Source organism: Cajanus cajan, chromosome 2, assembly GCF_000230855.2.
Source record: "Cajanus cajan strain Asha chromosome 2, NIPB_CcT2T_4, whole genome shotgun sequence".
In the NCBI taxonomy this organism is placed as follows: Eukaryota; Viridiplantae; Streptophyta; class Magnoliopsida; order Fabales; family Fabaceae; genus Cajanus; species Cajanus cajan.
In genome coordinates, this window is record NC_138518.1 from 46,526,002 (window position 1) to 46,541,442 (window position 15,441).

At 30.0% G+C, this 15,441-nt stretch overlaps 1 long non-coding RNA gene across 1 annotated transcript; it reads left to right on the plus strand.

Moving 5' to 3' along the window:
* The first annotated feature begins 8,467 nt into the window (after nucleotides 1–8,467).
* LOC145954302 (uncharacterized) lies at nucleotides 8,468–11,371 on the plus strand. Its single transcript, XR_014431489.1, has 2 exons — nucleotides 8,468–10,855; nucleotides 11,154–11,371. It is a non-coding gene; the product is annotated as an uncharacterized LOC145954302 (long non-coding RNA).
* The last annotated feature ends 4,070 nt before the right edge of the window (nucleotides 11,372–15,441 follow it).

Below are 15,441 nucleotides of genomic sequence, written 5' to 3' on the forward strand. Positions count from 1 at the left end.
ATAATAATTATGAAAATTAATTTCGTATAATGTCTATGTATTTACTATTATTTTATTTATTTTTAATATCTACTTATTATGTATTTTTTCTCGTAACTTATTTTCTTTCATTGTAGTGCAATTATCCTTTTTAATAAAAATTTAAAATTGATTCATAAATGATTAGAAAAAAAATTATAGAAGTTAAATTTCTTAAAGTTTCTTTTCATTGGAGTAAATTTGAGTTTGAGTCGTTTAATACTGATATGACACACTGGGGACCACTTTTTTTATTTTTTAATGGATGAAACAACTTAAATGAGTTGCTTCTATTGGAGATGCACTAATATTGCTCAAGCGTTGCGCCTGAAAATGAGCCTCAGTAAATGGATAAATTTAATTTTTTTTAAGAGCGTTGTGACAGAATATTTTTTTTTAAAAATTAAGTATTTTGTATAATTTAAGTTTTTTTTTTCAAACACGTTAGGCTCGTGCCTTAGTGCTTTACCTTAGGTCAATTTTAGGTGTCAATTCTAGCATAATTGATCTCAAGTTTGGCCCCATGCGTTAATCAACTTGGGTTTGCTTACATCATGTGGCCCATTTGGTTAACAGTTAGAACCTCTCATCCACTTTCCTACCCCTAGTTAGAAAGAAAAATATTAAAGTCTACTGTTTAGGGTTGATATATGTTGGTAAAGCATCTCTCCCAATATTGATAAACAAATTATGAGAATAGCCATGTAATTTTATGGCTTGATATTTCTTTTTCCTTTTCTCCAATCGGTACTAAGAAAAGGCTATTTCTAAACTGCTTTTTAAAGTTAGTATAAGAAATAATATTTAATAACTGTATATTTTTTTATATAATCATGATATTGATACAAAGTATTTATTATTAAAAATAATAATAATATCTAGGAGTATTTTTATTTAATATAGTTTATTCGAAATTCAAAGTTACGATTCAGATCTTGAATAATTTGATTAAGGGACACAAATTACCGACTAATGTTAATTTTAATAACTATATATTGTCAAATATAAGTATTTGGTAAAATCATATCAATTGCAATGGCAAGGTCAATTTCTCACCAATTTTTAGAACACTGTGTATTATCTGTGTATAAAGCATAATTATGAAAATAGATCAAACTAGTATGACTGAGAAGTGGTCATCAACTAGTTCAATTAGTCTAGGAAACTATTTTGCATTGAACCAATCAAAAATCAGTAGAATCGATCTATAACTAATAAAAATCCGATCAAATCGATTTGAATCGGTCCAATTAATATTTTTTTAAAATTTAATTTAATTTTTTAAAATAAAACTAGCATCTAATAAAAAAATTATAAATTAGAATAGCCTATTTTTAATGTTTATCTCGTGAATATAATTTAATAATTTATATTAATTTACAATTTTTAAATTTATTTTTTTATAGTTTATATTATATTAATTTAATATTTTTTTATTCTAAATATAAACTTGTTATTATTAATGAACATATTTATATTTTATTAAAATTTAAACTTAAATATTATATTATATACAGTTTGGAATTTTATGTATATATTAAATGTTAAGAATCTAATAATAACCTTTTACTTTTATTTTTAGAGTTAAAAAATTGTAATATTATATTTATTTTTTATATTAATAATAATAATAATTATTATTATTTAATAATATTAGTTTGATTATTGATGAAATTATTGAATTTTGAACCAATCAGAACGATTCAATTTTGAAAATATTGATATAAAGAAACCTTGCCATATTTTTTTAATATAAATATATGACATATCGAAAAGAAAGAAGAAAAAAAAGAAAAAAAAAATGTAAATTTTAAGATACAGTAGGTCCTGTTTGGAGAAACGACTCAAAGAAGCCTCTAGCTCTAAAGTAGATGCTAAAAAGTTAAGTTTGAAAAAATATATATTAAAAAAAGATAAAACTTAAGATGATGCAGAGAGAGGAAAATAATGAGTTAATTCCCACACTTAGCATTTACAAAATATCAAATGCTAGATAAAAAGTTAAGTTTGAAAAATTACTAATATGCAGATTGATAAAATAGGTAGTATGATCAGATCAGGTATAGCTCTTCAATATGTGAAAGATAAAACCTTTCCCACCGGATTCTTACTTTGGATCTGATATCTGCATACCATGTTGCTTGAAGAATTCTCTAAAACCATAAGCTCTAACATCGTAGTTGAACTGCAAGTGCATAAGTAAATTGAAATCGGATTCAACATTTCACAGATGGAAGTGAACATTTTTGTCAAGCAAGGCTTGTACAAAAAAATGTTGATACTTTTTTCCATTGATCGATAAGGGAAAATGTGCACAGAAAATGTGGCCAAAATCTAAGAAAATAATAATAACCACAGGCAACAAAATACAAAGGGAACACTGATAAGGGATGAATTCTGCTGTGTCTGATTTTGTGATTCTATCTAATGAGACATCACGCTCAGAGGTAAAATGAATAACCTTTGATAGTCCAAGATCCTTTGGGTAACCAGTATAGTACCTAATGTTATAACAAAAATTCCTAGAAAACTAACACCTTAAATAATACAGAAAATCAGATGAGCCAAACTTGTTCCAAAAATAATGCATTAAGGAATTGTGTCATGAGCCTATAATAACACAGCTATTGTTGGAATTATGCAAACCAGGCTACCATAGTAATTTCCTACTGTACTTCATTATTAATATACACAGATTTGAAATTAGCTTCCACAGATTTATGGGCATGATTGAATTTGTTTAAATCAAATTGCTATAATTATCTTATACTATCAATATGACTAACAAAATTCTGCAATTTCTAGAAAATTGACTGCTCTGGTCGTTAAGCATCATTAGCATGAATTCATACTTACAAGTTGAACGGAGATGATTGATCATTCAATTGACAAAATGTTGGATCTTCCATTACACAAAGTAAATTCAACAGGATAAACTATCCGGTTCCAGCAACATAAAAACATGTTACATCTAAGTGTAGATTTCATTAATCTCATGTACCTTCTTATCTACAATCACAGATAATAACTAACTAAAATATTGGTTAAAATTTCAGAGTTATAGATATACCACTAGCTCAGGTAACCAATTAAGCACACAAAATTTCTGAAAATGCACTATCAACCTCACTAAAACTTTTCTTGCTTAATTTCTTCTATGATCATAACGTCTTATATACAAGCATTTTATCAAACACCTAGTGAGCTTTGCAAGATCATAGGATGAAGTAGTGAATTTTATTTTATTTTTATTTTTATTTTTTTGAATGTGATGAGTTGCAAACTGCAAATGGAGCAAACCACTAGGGTTAGCCTAGTGGTTGGGTGGGGAAGGGTTGGGGTAGTTAGAAGCATGAGAACCTAAGTTCAATCCTCATCGCGACCATCTTTGTAATGTTTCTTATCTTTACCAAAAAATTAAATTATAGATGGAGTCAGCAAGTTTATGATGAAAAATGAGATTTCTAAAAAAAATACACATTTTCCTAAGGAGTGAAAAGTAATCCCATGTTGAGATACAAACAAGTCTGACATCAATATTTGACAGGTCTTTTGGGTAATGACTAAAAGCAAAACCATGAGGAGGGATTGGAGTAGTTATAAGCATGAGGACCTATATTCAATCCTCATGGCGACTATCTTTGTAGTATTTTCTATCTTTACAAAAAAAAAAAAAACTGCAGTTGGAGTCAGCAAGTCTTGTTGAGCCAGGAATGTAAATGTTTGGGCCGCCCATGAACAAAAATATAGCAACACATCTAAATTTAACTTAAGTACTAAATTTGAAATTTCAATTTATATAACAAATGAATTTCAATTTTTGTTAAAACTTTGTACAAACATTATTTTACTATTATAATTGATTATTAAGAATTAAAATTAATTCTTTATAATTATTTTCCTACTTTTAATAATTTTCTGATATTTTTAATTCAGAAATTCATATTAAACTCATTTTAACTTGATAAATATCCAAATTTTTATGAAAAATTTATTTTTAATTTTTAACGATAAAAATAAACCAAGAACATCCTCTTTTTGCTGTGTTTAGATGTCAAACCACTACTAATTTTGCTCCGTAAATAACAAAGGACATTTTGGTTATTTTATCTACAAATTTCAGAAGATTTCTAAAATATATTTTAACATATTTGATATGATTCTAAGCTATAAATAAAATTTTAAATTCATTTGAATCTTTTCATCGATTAAAAATTTGATTTACCAATTTTACTCTTTTTATTTATTATTAATTTTTATGAGAAGTAAAGATATTACTTCATGTTAAAACTCATAACTTAAAGAAATAAAATAATAAATGTTGATCAGAGAGAATTTAAGAAGTGAGAGAGAAAATATTCTCATAATCTTTAATAGAAACAAACAAAGTAAAAATAATTTAATATTTTCTAAAACTATAAGGTGCCTTATAAAAAAGAAATCAAGAATTTTTTTATAAGCTATGTCTTAAAATAAGAATCACATGGAGTTTGAAAAATTGACATAAGCCACAATAACTAATACATGACAATAAAAAAGGAGTTTGAAAAATTGACATAAGCCACAATGGCTAATTCATGACAATAAAAAAAGGAGGAGGATAGAAAGTTGAAACATAATTAAAATTCATCATTGAAAATGAATTTTTCATTCGTGAGTTTAGTAAATATACAAATTAATTTATATTCTAAGATTTCATATACTATAATAGATGTGAATCGCTAAAGTAAATTGTTTTCGTAAGTATCATCCCACAACGACTACAATTTAAAGTTTTTACATGTAGATTAAGGAATAACAATAAATGTATAACCTTTTTATATAATTTTATAAAAAAAAATAGTCTACACTTTTAATATATATATTATTTTAAATTATGGTGGTTGAATAATTTATGAAAAAATAAATTAAAAAATAATTAATTTCATTAAAAAATGAAAACACAATTTATTTTAAAGTATTTTTGAAATTTTAAAATCTTCATAATTATGGAATAGTGGGAGTAGAAAGTAGGAAGAAGAGGTAGCCAATGACGTGATGACGTAGAATTTTGTTTTTCAATTCATAGTGTAAGAGATTAATACCATTAGAGACAAATGATAAGAAATTTAAAATTTATAGATTAATACCATTTTGTATTAAAAAAAATTATACTGAAACCAAACAAAATTATTGACTAGAATTTGACTAGGGTAAGACCAGTAAATTGTGATTGGATGGCTAACTCATTTTTAAAAGAAAATATTATTTCTAACTTATATCAATTAATTTATTAAAATAAATATACTCCCAACAAATTTATTGAATGCTAACTCGTTCTTTATCTAAACATTTCTTAAATATATACTTCATATTAATTCAACCTTTGTAAAAACATAGTGTAAGGACATTCATAATATTCTTGTATCTTATTTTATTTTATTTAATCTCATATTTGCATATCATATTTAAACAACTAACTAGCAACTCTACATTTTAACTTCAATAGTAAAATTTTAAGCATTTTTTACTAATTGTTTTTATATGATTTAGTTTTTTTTCCCTCTTCTCAATTTGATGGTGTAAAGACAATATTTGGTCATAAACTATTATATCTTATATAAGATACAAAATTTAAATTTAAGATAACCTTTTTTTTATTATGTAAAGCAATTATAACAACCAAAAAAAAAGTAAAATACAATTACTTAAATATAAAATACTCATCAGTTATTATCGTTGTGAATGCTCTATATAATATCAAACTATAGTAAAAATTAGGCTAAAAGTCTAATTTAGTCCCTTATAATATTTTAAGTTTCAATTTAGTCCTACTTAAATTTTTAGTTTCAATTTAGTTTCAAATGTCAAAAATGCTTGCAACGCTTGCCTTTCGTCTAAATTTCTCACACGGTGTTTAGGAATGTCCAACATGGAAAATAATTAAATGTTTCATTATTTAGTGAAATTTCAACGTGCAGTAACCCCTTCCTTTCCCAAAGTCACTATGAGTCACGTGAGAGAAGAATTGTTCATCGTGAGTCACCAACGTTGTTGTTAGGTCTTGGAAGAAGAGAAGTCGCGTTCGTGAGTCGCTCTTAAAGGCGCATTCGTGAAGAAGAAGAATCGTTCATGGTGAGTCACTCCTAAGGGCGCATTTGTGAAAAAGAAGAAGTCATGTTTGGGTCCTGTTCACATCGAGTAAGTGTTGAGTTTAGGGTTTGGAATTGTGTAGGATCGAAAATGGGTTTTTTAATAAAGGGTTTTTTGTTGTAGTGTTTGATTTTGCTTTTTGTGTGGTCCCAAACAATGGGTTGTTGGCATTTTGTGGTGTCTAATTTTGCATATGTTGGCACATATAGATGCATATGTTGACCCATTGATACAGTGATACATTGATCTTAATTTATTTGCATATGTTGGCCCACTAATCTTCCTTTTTTTATTATGTTAGCCCATTAGTGTGTCGGTTGTTATGTATGCATATATTAATTGTGTTCCTATTAATTTTTAATTAATTATTTTTCTATAATTGCAAATATACATTACAATATGTTAATATTAAAATATGTGTTTTGGATTTTTATAGGAGTTGTTTGACATGGATGAGTATATTGAAATAGTTATCCATCATAGGGGAAGTTTGTTAATAGAGGGAAAGAAAACAACAACGACATCTCAGCCAAAGAAGAATTTTAGGGAGAAGTTGAAGCCTATGTGTTAGTTTTATTTTGAAATAGATAGTATTTCATGTTTAGAGTTAATTGATGTAATTTCCTTTTATGACAGTATTGTGTATGACAATTTTAAGTGTTACTTATATGACATTATTGAAGTTTATCTATTATTTAAGACATTACTACTAAGTATTATGTATGACAGTGATTATGTATGAGAGTGACTGCTTCTACATGAACTAAACCCTAAACTGCTAAGTAAAAGTGCAAGAATCACTTCAATAAAAATCATAAACTATGTCAGGTCAAAAATCTACTAATTAAAAGGAAGAGAATCACGCCCGTGATTCCCACGTCATGAAGTAACTCATTATAATACTTAGAGGGGAGTGTAAGAATCACGCTCGTGATTCCTATGGGGTGATAACTGCATAATTGTAAAATGAATTGAGAGAATCACACCCGTGATTCCCGATCACGCCCATGATTCTCACGACGTGACTGACTACAATAATCTGCTATGAAGGGACGCGAGAATCACGCCAGTGATTCATCCCAGACACCAAAATTCGTAGGTTGCTCCTATAAATACTGACCCCATGATTTTTAAACTTTACTCTCTCCCTCATAACATCTTCTCACATCCTCTTCTGTCAAATCCTAACCACTTAAACCCTTACAATGGCCCCAAAGCGAACCCGTACGTCTCATGGGTCTTCTTTTGCCAATCCCACACACTAGTACAAAAATTAGTTTTAAGATCAGAGTTTTAAGATCGGTTATTAGAGAACCGATCTTAAAAGTAATACGATGGCAATTTTGTAAATAAGATTACAACTTTTAAGATCGGTCACATTTTAACCGATCTTAAAAGTGTCACGGTGGCATTTTGGTAAATAAAGTTACAACTTTTAAGATCGGTTCCATTTTAGCCGATCTTAAAAATACTTTTAAGATCAGCTAAAATATAACCGATCTTAAAAGTTGTAATCTTATTTACAAAAAGTATCACTATGGCATTTTTGTAAATAAAGTTACAATTTTTAAGATCGGTTCCATTTTAGCCGATCTTAAAAGTATTTTTAAGATCGGCTAAAATATAACCGATCTTAAAAGTTGTAATCTTATTTACAAAAAGTACGACTATGGCATTTTTGTAAATAAAGTTACAATTTTTAAGATCGGTTTCCATTTTAGCTGATCTTAAAAGTACTTTTAAGATCGGCTAAAATATAACCGATCTTAAAAGTTATAATCTTATTTACAACTTTTAAGATCGGTTCCATTTTAACCGATCTTAAAAGTACTTTATTTTTCTAAAGATTTAAAAGGATAACGATTTTCCTCAAACAACAAATTTTTTTTTTTTAATGCAGAATAGGTAGCAACACATTCTTTTATCATATTTCTTTATTATAAGAAATTAATACTTAATTAATGCTTCAATACTAATAAAAATAATTAAATTAGCATATATTATAAAAATTGATAAAATTAATTTTGTTTTTAGTCATTCAAATTTGGAGTATATATTTTTCAGGTCTTCCAAGTCTTCTAAATATCAAAAATTATTATTTTATTCTCTCAAATTTAAAATTTATCTTTTAATTTTTGTAATTTTAAAAAGATTATTTAAATTATTATTATCTAATTGATAATGAAAAATTAAAAGAGATTAAAATAATATTTTTATATTTAAAAAAATTATATTTTAAATTTGAAAGATCAAAATAATATTTTTTTTTTGAAATTATAGATATTAAAAATATAAATTTAAAATTTAAGAGATAAAAAATATATGAAGGTATTAAAAATATATTTAAACTATATTATTACAAATAATTTAACATTTATTTTCTTTATTTAGATATTAAAGTTTATGCCCAACTTAAATATGGAATTGTGATTCAAAAATATTCCAGCCTTAATCTCTATATTAAGTTTTTAGTAGAATGGGGACTGACTAAAATATAAAGCTGTGAACTAAAATTTCTAAAAAAAAGTGATGAATAATGTTTTGTCTCTCCTTGAAATTCTCGGCGGTGGTCATGTGATAGGACGTGGGGCTGCATTTCACACACTCATTTATGCTACATTTCCGTAAGTTCACTTTCTCCCGCTTTATGCTGCATTTTCGTAAGTTCACTTTCTCCCGCTTTATGCTGCATTTCACACACTCGTTTATATGCCCACCACTCGTTTGTGTTATTGCTTCTACCACTCTACTTTCGTTTCTGAATAATTAAATCGTGAATTTCTCTTTGTCGCTGCTGAAACGGAACTGGCCTGATTTTAAATCGTGAATCCCCTCCTTGTTGCTGCTGAAACGGAACCGACCTGATTTTTAATTCTTCTTCCTGATTTTCAACTTTCGCTTTTAAATAATGCCAATGTGATTTTTTCTTAGAAGTTCGTGTTCTGGTGTTTTCAACCGGACATCACATTGTTCTCAAAGCACGATTTACTGCAAATTTATTTTTCAAATAAAGTTTTTCAAATATGCCCTAAAAGACAAGACAATATTTTACCGATTTTAATTTGTGAACTAGGAATTATTATGAGTTATGTAATAAATTTTATATTGTTTGAGTATCAGTATTTAATATTTTAATTAAAAATAGCTTTCTGTTTTGTTTTATTTATGTGATTCAGTTGTTGTGGGTGCTTAGTCCTATTCTTCATCTTCAGTGTGTTGACTAGTTGGGTTAGGCATGTGTTCATTCTCCTTCTTGGGCCTCCAAGCACATATGTTGTGAATACTCACTGGCCAAAGGGGATCAAGGTTTTTGTTCAACCAAGTTCGCTGACTTTTAAGAAAACTGGAGAAAAGAAAAAGTTTCAGGTTATTCTAAAGCAATATGGGTGTGGCCGCTGGGCATCCTTTATTTGGGAATTTGTCTTGGACAGATGGCAATCACACAGTAACCAGTCCTATCGTCGTGCTGGACCAGGAAACTTAGAAGTTACTCTGTCTCATTATATTATATGTTATCTTTGTCATATGAGTGTGTTTGCGTTTGCTGTAATATTAGTGTGATTTCTGCTCCTATTGCATTCAACCTTATATTGTCATAAAATAAGGTATGTTTAGAGTGTTGAGGTATTCAACTTTGTTCCATTGAGCTATGTTTGTAAAAGCCACAATCACGTATGGAACCTGTATCTTTCATGGTCCAAGACATGGTTGAAATACATCTCTAAATAGTAGTATTCAATAATTATGGGCTCTAGTCAATCATTTTTTCTTTTTATTTTATCCCATGCATTCATCTTTATTATACTTTATCTTTTTTTTAAGTGTTAAAGCGAAATTCACATACATCAATAATTTTATGATTTTATGATATGTCCTGTATACCTCAATTAAGGAATCTTATGATTTGTTCCCTCTGAAGCTTCTAGCACCCATGTGTACGGTTTAAAACATGCATTTGTCCTACTAAAAGTAACACATACTCGTGAACATGCATTCAAATTTATAGTACATAATTGCATGCACTAAGTGGAGGACATTTTATGCCTCCTTGAGTTGTAAATTATATGAAAAGGGTAACTATGTATATTGCAGCGGAGGATATATATTGAAGCAGGAACTCGTAAGCCGAAGTTTCAGACTGAACCTACTCTGCCAATATATCTGAAGGTATTATACATTTTTTAATTTGCTGGAATGAAGATTTTCATTCTAAGGTAAGGAAGAAGGCCCCTGCAGCTTAATTATAGTTAGTGTGATTAGAATTTTAATCATAATTTTAAATTTGTTGCTAGGGTAAAGAAAATAACTATACATTTTTTTGCCCTACTTTCTTTATCAGTGTTTTTTCCTTTCCTTTTCTTTGTGTCTCCTGTGTTCCATAACAGATGATTCTTTTTAAGAAGGGGTGTGGCAGTTTAACATGTTGCCAGGGGAAAGAAAATAAGTCTTTTAAATCACATTATTTGTAAAGTGTAACTACACATTCTTTTTCCCTGTTTCCTTTATTGGTTGGTATTTTTTTATCTCCTGTGTTCCATATGAGATGGATTTCTTTATCTCTTCTAAGCTTGTCTTAATGTTATTAAGTGTCAGAGGCTGCCAAACGCCTTCATTTGAAGGAACATTTAGTCCTTGATGGATCTGGAAATGTTTTCAAATTAGCGGCACCAGTGGAATGCAAAGGCATTGTTGGTGGTGATGACAGGTAGTTATTTTCGAGTTAGTTTGTCATTTATAGTTTGTGTGCTTTGTTGGTGACATTCTCTCAGCAGACTTCTTAATGCATCATATGAGAGGCATAATTTCCAATTACCTTGAAAGTTTTGATTTGAACATGACTAATATATTTTATTTCTTGTAACTCCATTCTGGCTGGTACATTTGAAGTTAACACAACATGTTATATGTTGCAATTATCCTAGTTTAGTTTATTACAACTTTGCATTTTTCTAATTTCTAGCCTGTTGTGCACTGATGGTTAGCTCTTTTTGTAACAAAATCAGACATTATCTTCTTGATTTGTTGAGGGTAACTCCTCGTGATGCCAACTACACTGGACCTGGTTCTCGATTTTGTATCTTGAGACCAGAATTAATTACTGCCTTTTGCCAGGTAAGTACACTTAAGAATATTTGTGATTTTCTTTTGTATTTTTAGTTTCTACCTTTCAGAAGGCAACGAGGGGAATAAAATTAAAAAAAAAAAAGCTATGAAGCATCAGGCTAGCCAAGATGACAATGTTGTTAGTGATCCTCCGTCTCCACCCATGCGCCATGAATTATGGAAGTTCGCCCACATAAAAAAAACAGGCGAGTTTACAACTAAGGCAGCAAAGGAGATTGTTAGCAAGATAGTAAGTATAATTTTATTGTTCATATGATAGCAAGATGGTAAGTATGATAGTAAGATTGATAAAGGTTTATTAAATTATTTATGTGTCTTATGTTATAGGAGATATTAGAACAACAAGCCAAAGAAGGATCTTTTGTTTCCCATGGACGACAAGATATACTTACTGTTGCCATTGGGAAGCCTGAGCACACAGGTCGGGTTCGAGCAGCTGGTAAAGGTCATAACTTGCAAACTTACTTTGGACAACAATCAACTTCACACTCATCTACCTCAGTGGATCAATTGGTGGAATTGAAGGTGTCTCAGGTTGTGGAAACTTTGAAAGAGGACATGCAAAGGCAAATGAAAGAGGAGATGCAAAGGCAGCTACAAGAGTATATGCAATCATTTAGCCAACAGTTTCAACAGACTACTATTGTGACAAAACCAGTTGTTGAACATGTGAGTACAAAAGGATCATGTGCAGCTATTGATCCCTCTACTACTGGCATTAACCCTAATACATCTAATCAATGTGAGTTATTAGTTGATGGATCACTAGATCCTGTGGGCATAGGGAGGATTCACATCTTGGGGTCCATTGTGCACCATCAAACCGTGGAAGATGATATGGTTAGGGTTTCAGTGTTGCATGTTATACACCCCCAAAGGCTAGAGTTCCTGTGCCCACAGAAGAGGTTCAAACTATAGGACAGGCCCTAAATACCTTCCTTCAGTGGCCTCGTAAGTTGGTGAAGGTTTTATCTATGGAGGTATGGTATTTAATTATTTAATTTTAATTTATTGTTATTTTATTATAACGTAGTATAATATTTTGTACTTTTTTGAATAGGATGTTGTTGCCCCACCAAAGGGCAAGCTTACCCCTTCTAGAAATCTACCTTCGATAAAGAGATTGTGGAAATTAGTTGCAAATATGGAAGATGATGATCAACCCAAACAGATCCCTTGGGATCCTAAAGTGTTTGGCATACCTAGTAAAGTACCCTTGTATATAAGTCAGAGTGACATATCAGAGATTACGCACGGGCACTGTATGTTGAACATATCAATTTTACAGTTGTGGATATTGTAAGTATTTGAATTAGTTTTAATTTTGTTTTGTTGCTTTTATCTAAGTTTGTTTCTAACCTTGTAGATTTATCCATAAGTTGAGTGTGGATAAAGGGAATGATAACATTTATGGATTTTTGGAACCCGAAGCAATCCAAAAAAGTGGGAACAAGGCAGATGAAATACAAGCTTACATCCAAAATTCGATGTTTGACTCAAATAAAAATATTTACTTGGCCCCTTACTTTTATGAGTAAGTCTACTTGTATATAATTGATTATAAAATTTTGTATACATTATTATATTAAATATGTTTCCAAAAAGTTCTCTTGTATTTTGTATGTAATCTGGACCATTGAAAATATATCATTTGCCTGGTATTAATTTGCAGGTTTTGTTCAGAAACCTTCTCAAAACAAACTAATCATTTTAAAAAAAAATTCACAACTTTTAAGATTGGTTATGGTAACAGCCGATCTTAAAAGTCCAACTTTTAAGATCGGCTATGGTAACAACCGATCTTAAAAGTCCAACTTTTAAGATCAGCTACTAGCATGACCGATCTTAAAAGTCCAGCTTTTAAGATCGGCTATTACCATGACCGATCTTAAAAGTCCAGCTTTTAAGATCGGCTATAAGCTTGACCGATCTTAAAAGTTCAGCTTTTAAGATCGGCTACTAGCATGACCGATCTTAAAAGTCCAGCTTTTAAGATCGGTTACTAGCATGACCGATCTTAAAAGATAGTCTTTTAAGATCGGCTATTATCGTGATTGATATTAAAAGTTGGACTTTTAAGATCGACTGGAGTGGCCGATCTTAAAAGTAGACTTTTAAGATCGGCTATTGACGACCGATCTTAAAACGTCTAACTTTTAAGATCATCTCTTTTAAGATCGGTCAAAGAACCGATCTTAAAACTCAAAAATGACCGATCTTAAAAGTCTTTTTTCCACTAGTGACACCTGAGTTCAAAGACATAGAAGTACCTGTTGTTTTGCCTCCTCAGTATAATTATATGGTAGACAGGATATATAATTGGCACCTTCAGCATTATCCAAATGATTTTCCTCCTCAGTGATTTCTCTGAATCATATTACTTCAGCACAAACAATTTTTGTTATGAATTTTTGTTTTCAGTCTTTGAACTTTCTTAGCATATATATTTAACTCTTTCAACTTTTAGACCATATGTATTCAAGTTTTTGAACATTTAGAGTTTAATATATGTATTTCTATGATTATTGGTTTGGTTCCAAATTGATATTTGGTGCATGCGCTGATGGTTTTACTCTTATCATCCACAAACTTGTCATCCGCAAACTGATTTTACTCTTAAAAACTAACAGTTAAATTTAAACTTGAGTCAATGCTTCAATACTATCATTACTAATTGTTGATAATTCCATTACAATTAAAGCAACATTACAAAAATATCCAAGCACAACATCCCCAAAGTTGTCATTACATACAGAACACCATATTTTCCTACTTCAAATAAAACACCCTTTCAAATTGAATCAAGTTGTTGCAAATTACATACATTAAGACCAAATTCAACAATAACATAAAACAAACAAGAATTATCAACAACTTCATCCACCATCTTATTGACTTCAGAGAATTCTGGAGATTGTTCATCTTTCTCCTCTGTCTAGCTATCAACAAATCCCTTTCATCCACATTTTCCTCTAAAGACCACTTCAAAAAGTTGCATCCTTATTGTTCAGCATCACCAAACTACAAATTTTTTTTAACAAAATTCACAAAACCCCCAAATTAAAAACTAGGGCAAAATAAAATTAATTAAAATACATAACATACCTTGTAATTTGGACAACCCCAAAATAATTACCAACATTTGCAGACGTCAGTTATTCACAACACAACAACCTCCCTATAGACACCTAATTTTGTCTGGGGCGTACAAACAAGGAAATGAACTTCCATTATCAAAGAAAAGGAGCTACCAAGCATAGAAACAATAGGACATGACATCAGAAGGCCTAAAGCCCAACAAAAGACTAATTTAGTAGCCTAGAACGGGTTGTTCCAAAATCAGAACGGGTCATTCCCAACTTGGAACAGGCCATTCCAAGTTATTAAAAAGGCCTAAAATCTTAGTTTAGAACGGTCGTTCCAGCATAGGCAGTTATGTGTTAAACTCCACTTTGGAACGGGCCGTTCTGGTTTGCGAACGGACCGTTCCAGATACAAAATTAACACATAACGAAGGGGTCTAGAACGGGCCATTCCAGTTCTGGAACAGGCCGTTCTGGTCACTTATGATGTCTATAAATAACAGACTCATGCACTACTTTTGGGGCCGGGAAATTCATCTAGAACTCCTTATAGCTCAAAATTTCTCTTTCTTTCTCTCTTTTTGTATTTCTTGAGATTTGTGAGGCATTTGTATAGTGTGAAATGTTGCCACAAAGCACCTAGAATTTCCATATTTGAAGATCTAACAAAGCTTGCCACGAGGTATTTCAATCAATTTTCTTCTCTTTCTTTTAGTTCTCATCTTTAATAGACATTGTTATAATAAAAGTAAATCATGTAGACATTTTATGGTCAATTGGATAATTTAAAATTAAGCATGTAAATAGTCATCAATAAAAGGAGATTCAATATTTATATTATTATTTTTATAATGATAACTTCATTATAGGGTACCGATTAAGGGCGTTGTAGGGGTGCTTAATACCTTCCCTACACGTAACCGATCCCCGAACCTAATTTTGATTATCAAGACCATTATTGATTTTTAAAACTTTTTTTTCCAATATTTTGAGTAAAACATTGGTGGCGACTCCTAGGAACTCTTTTCAAAATCATTAATTAAGGATTAGTCTAGTTTCTGGGCATTCCCTAATTGATGAGATT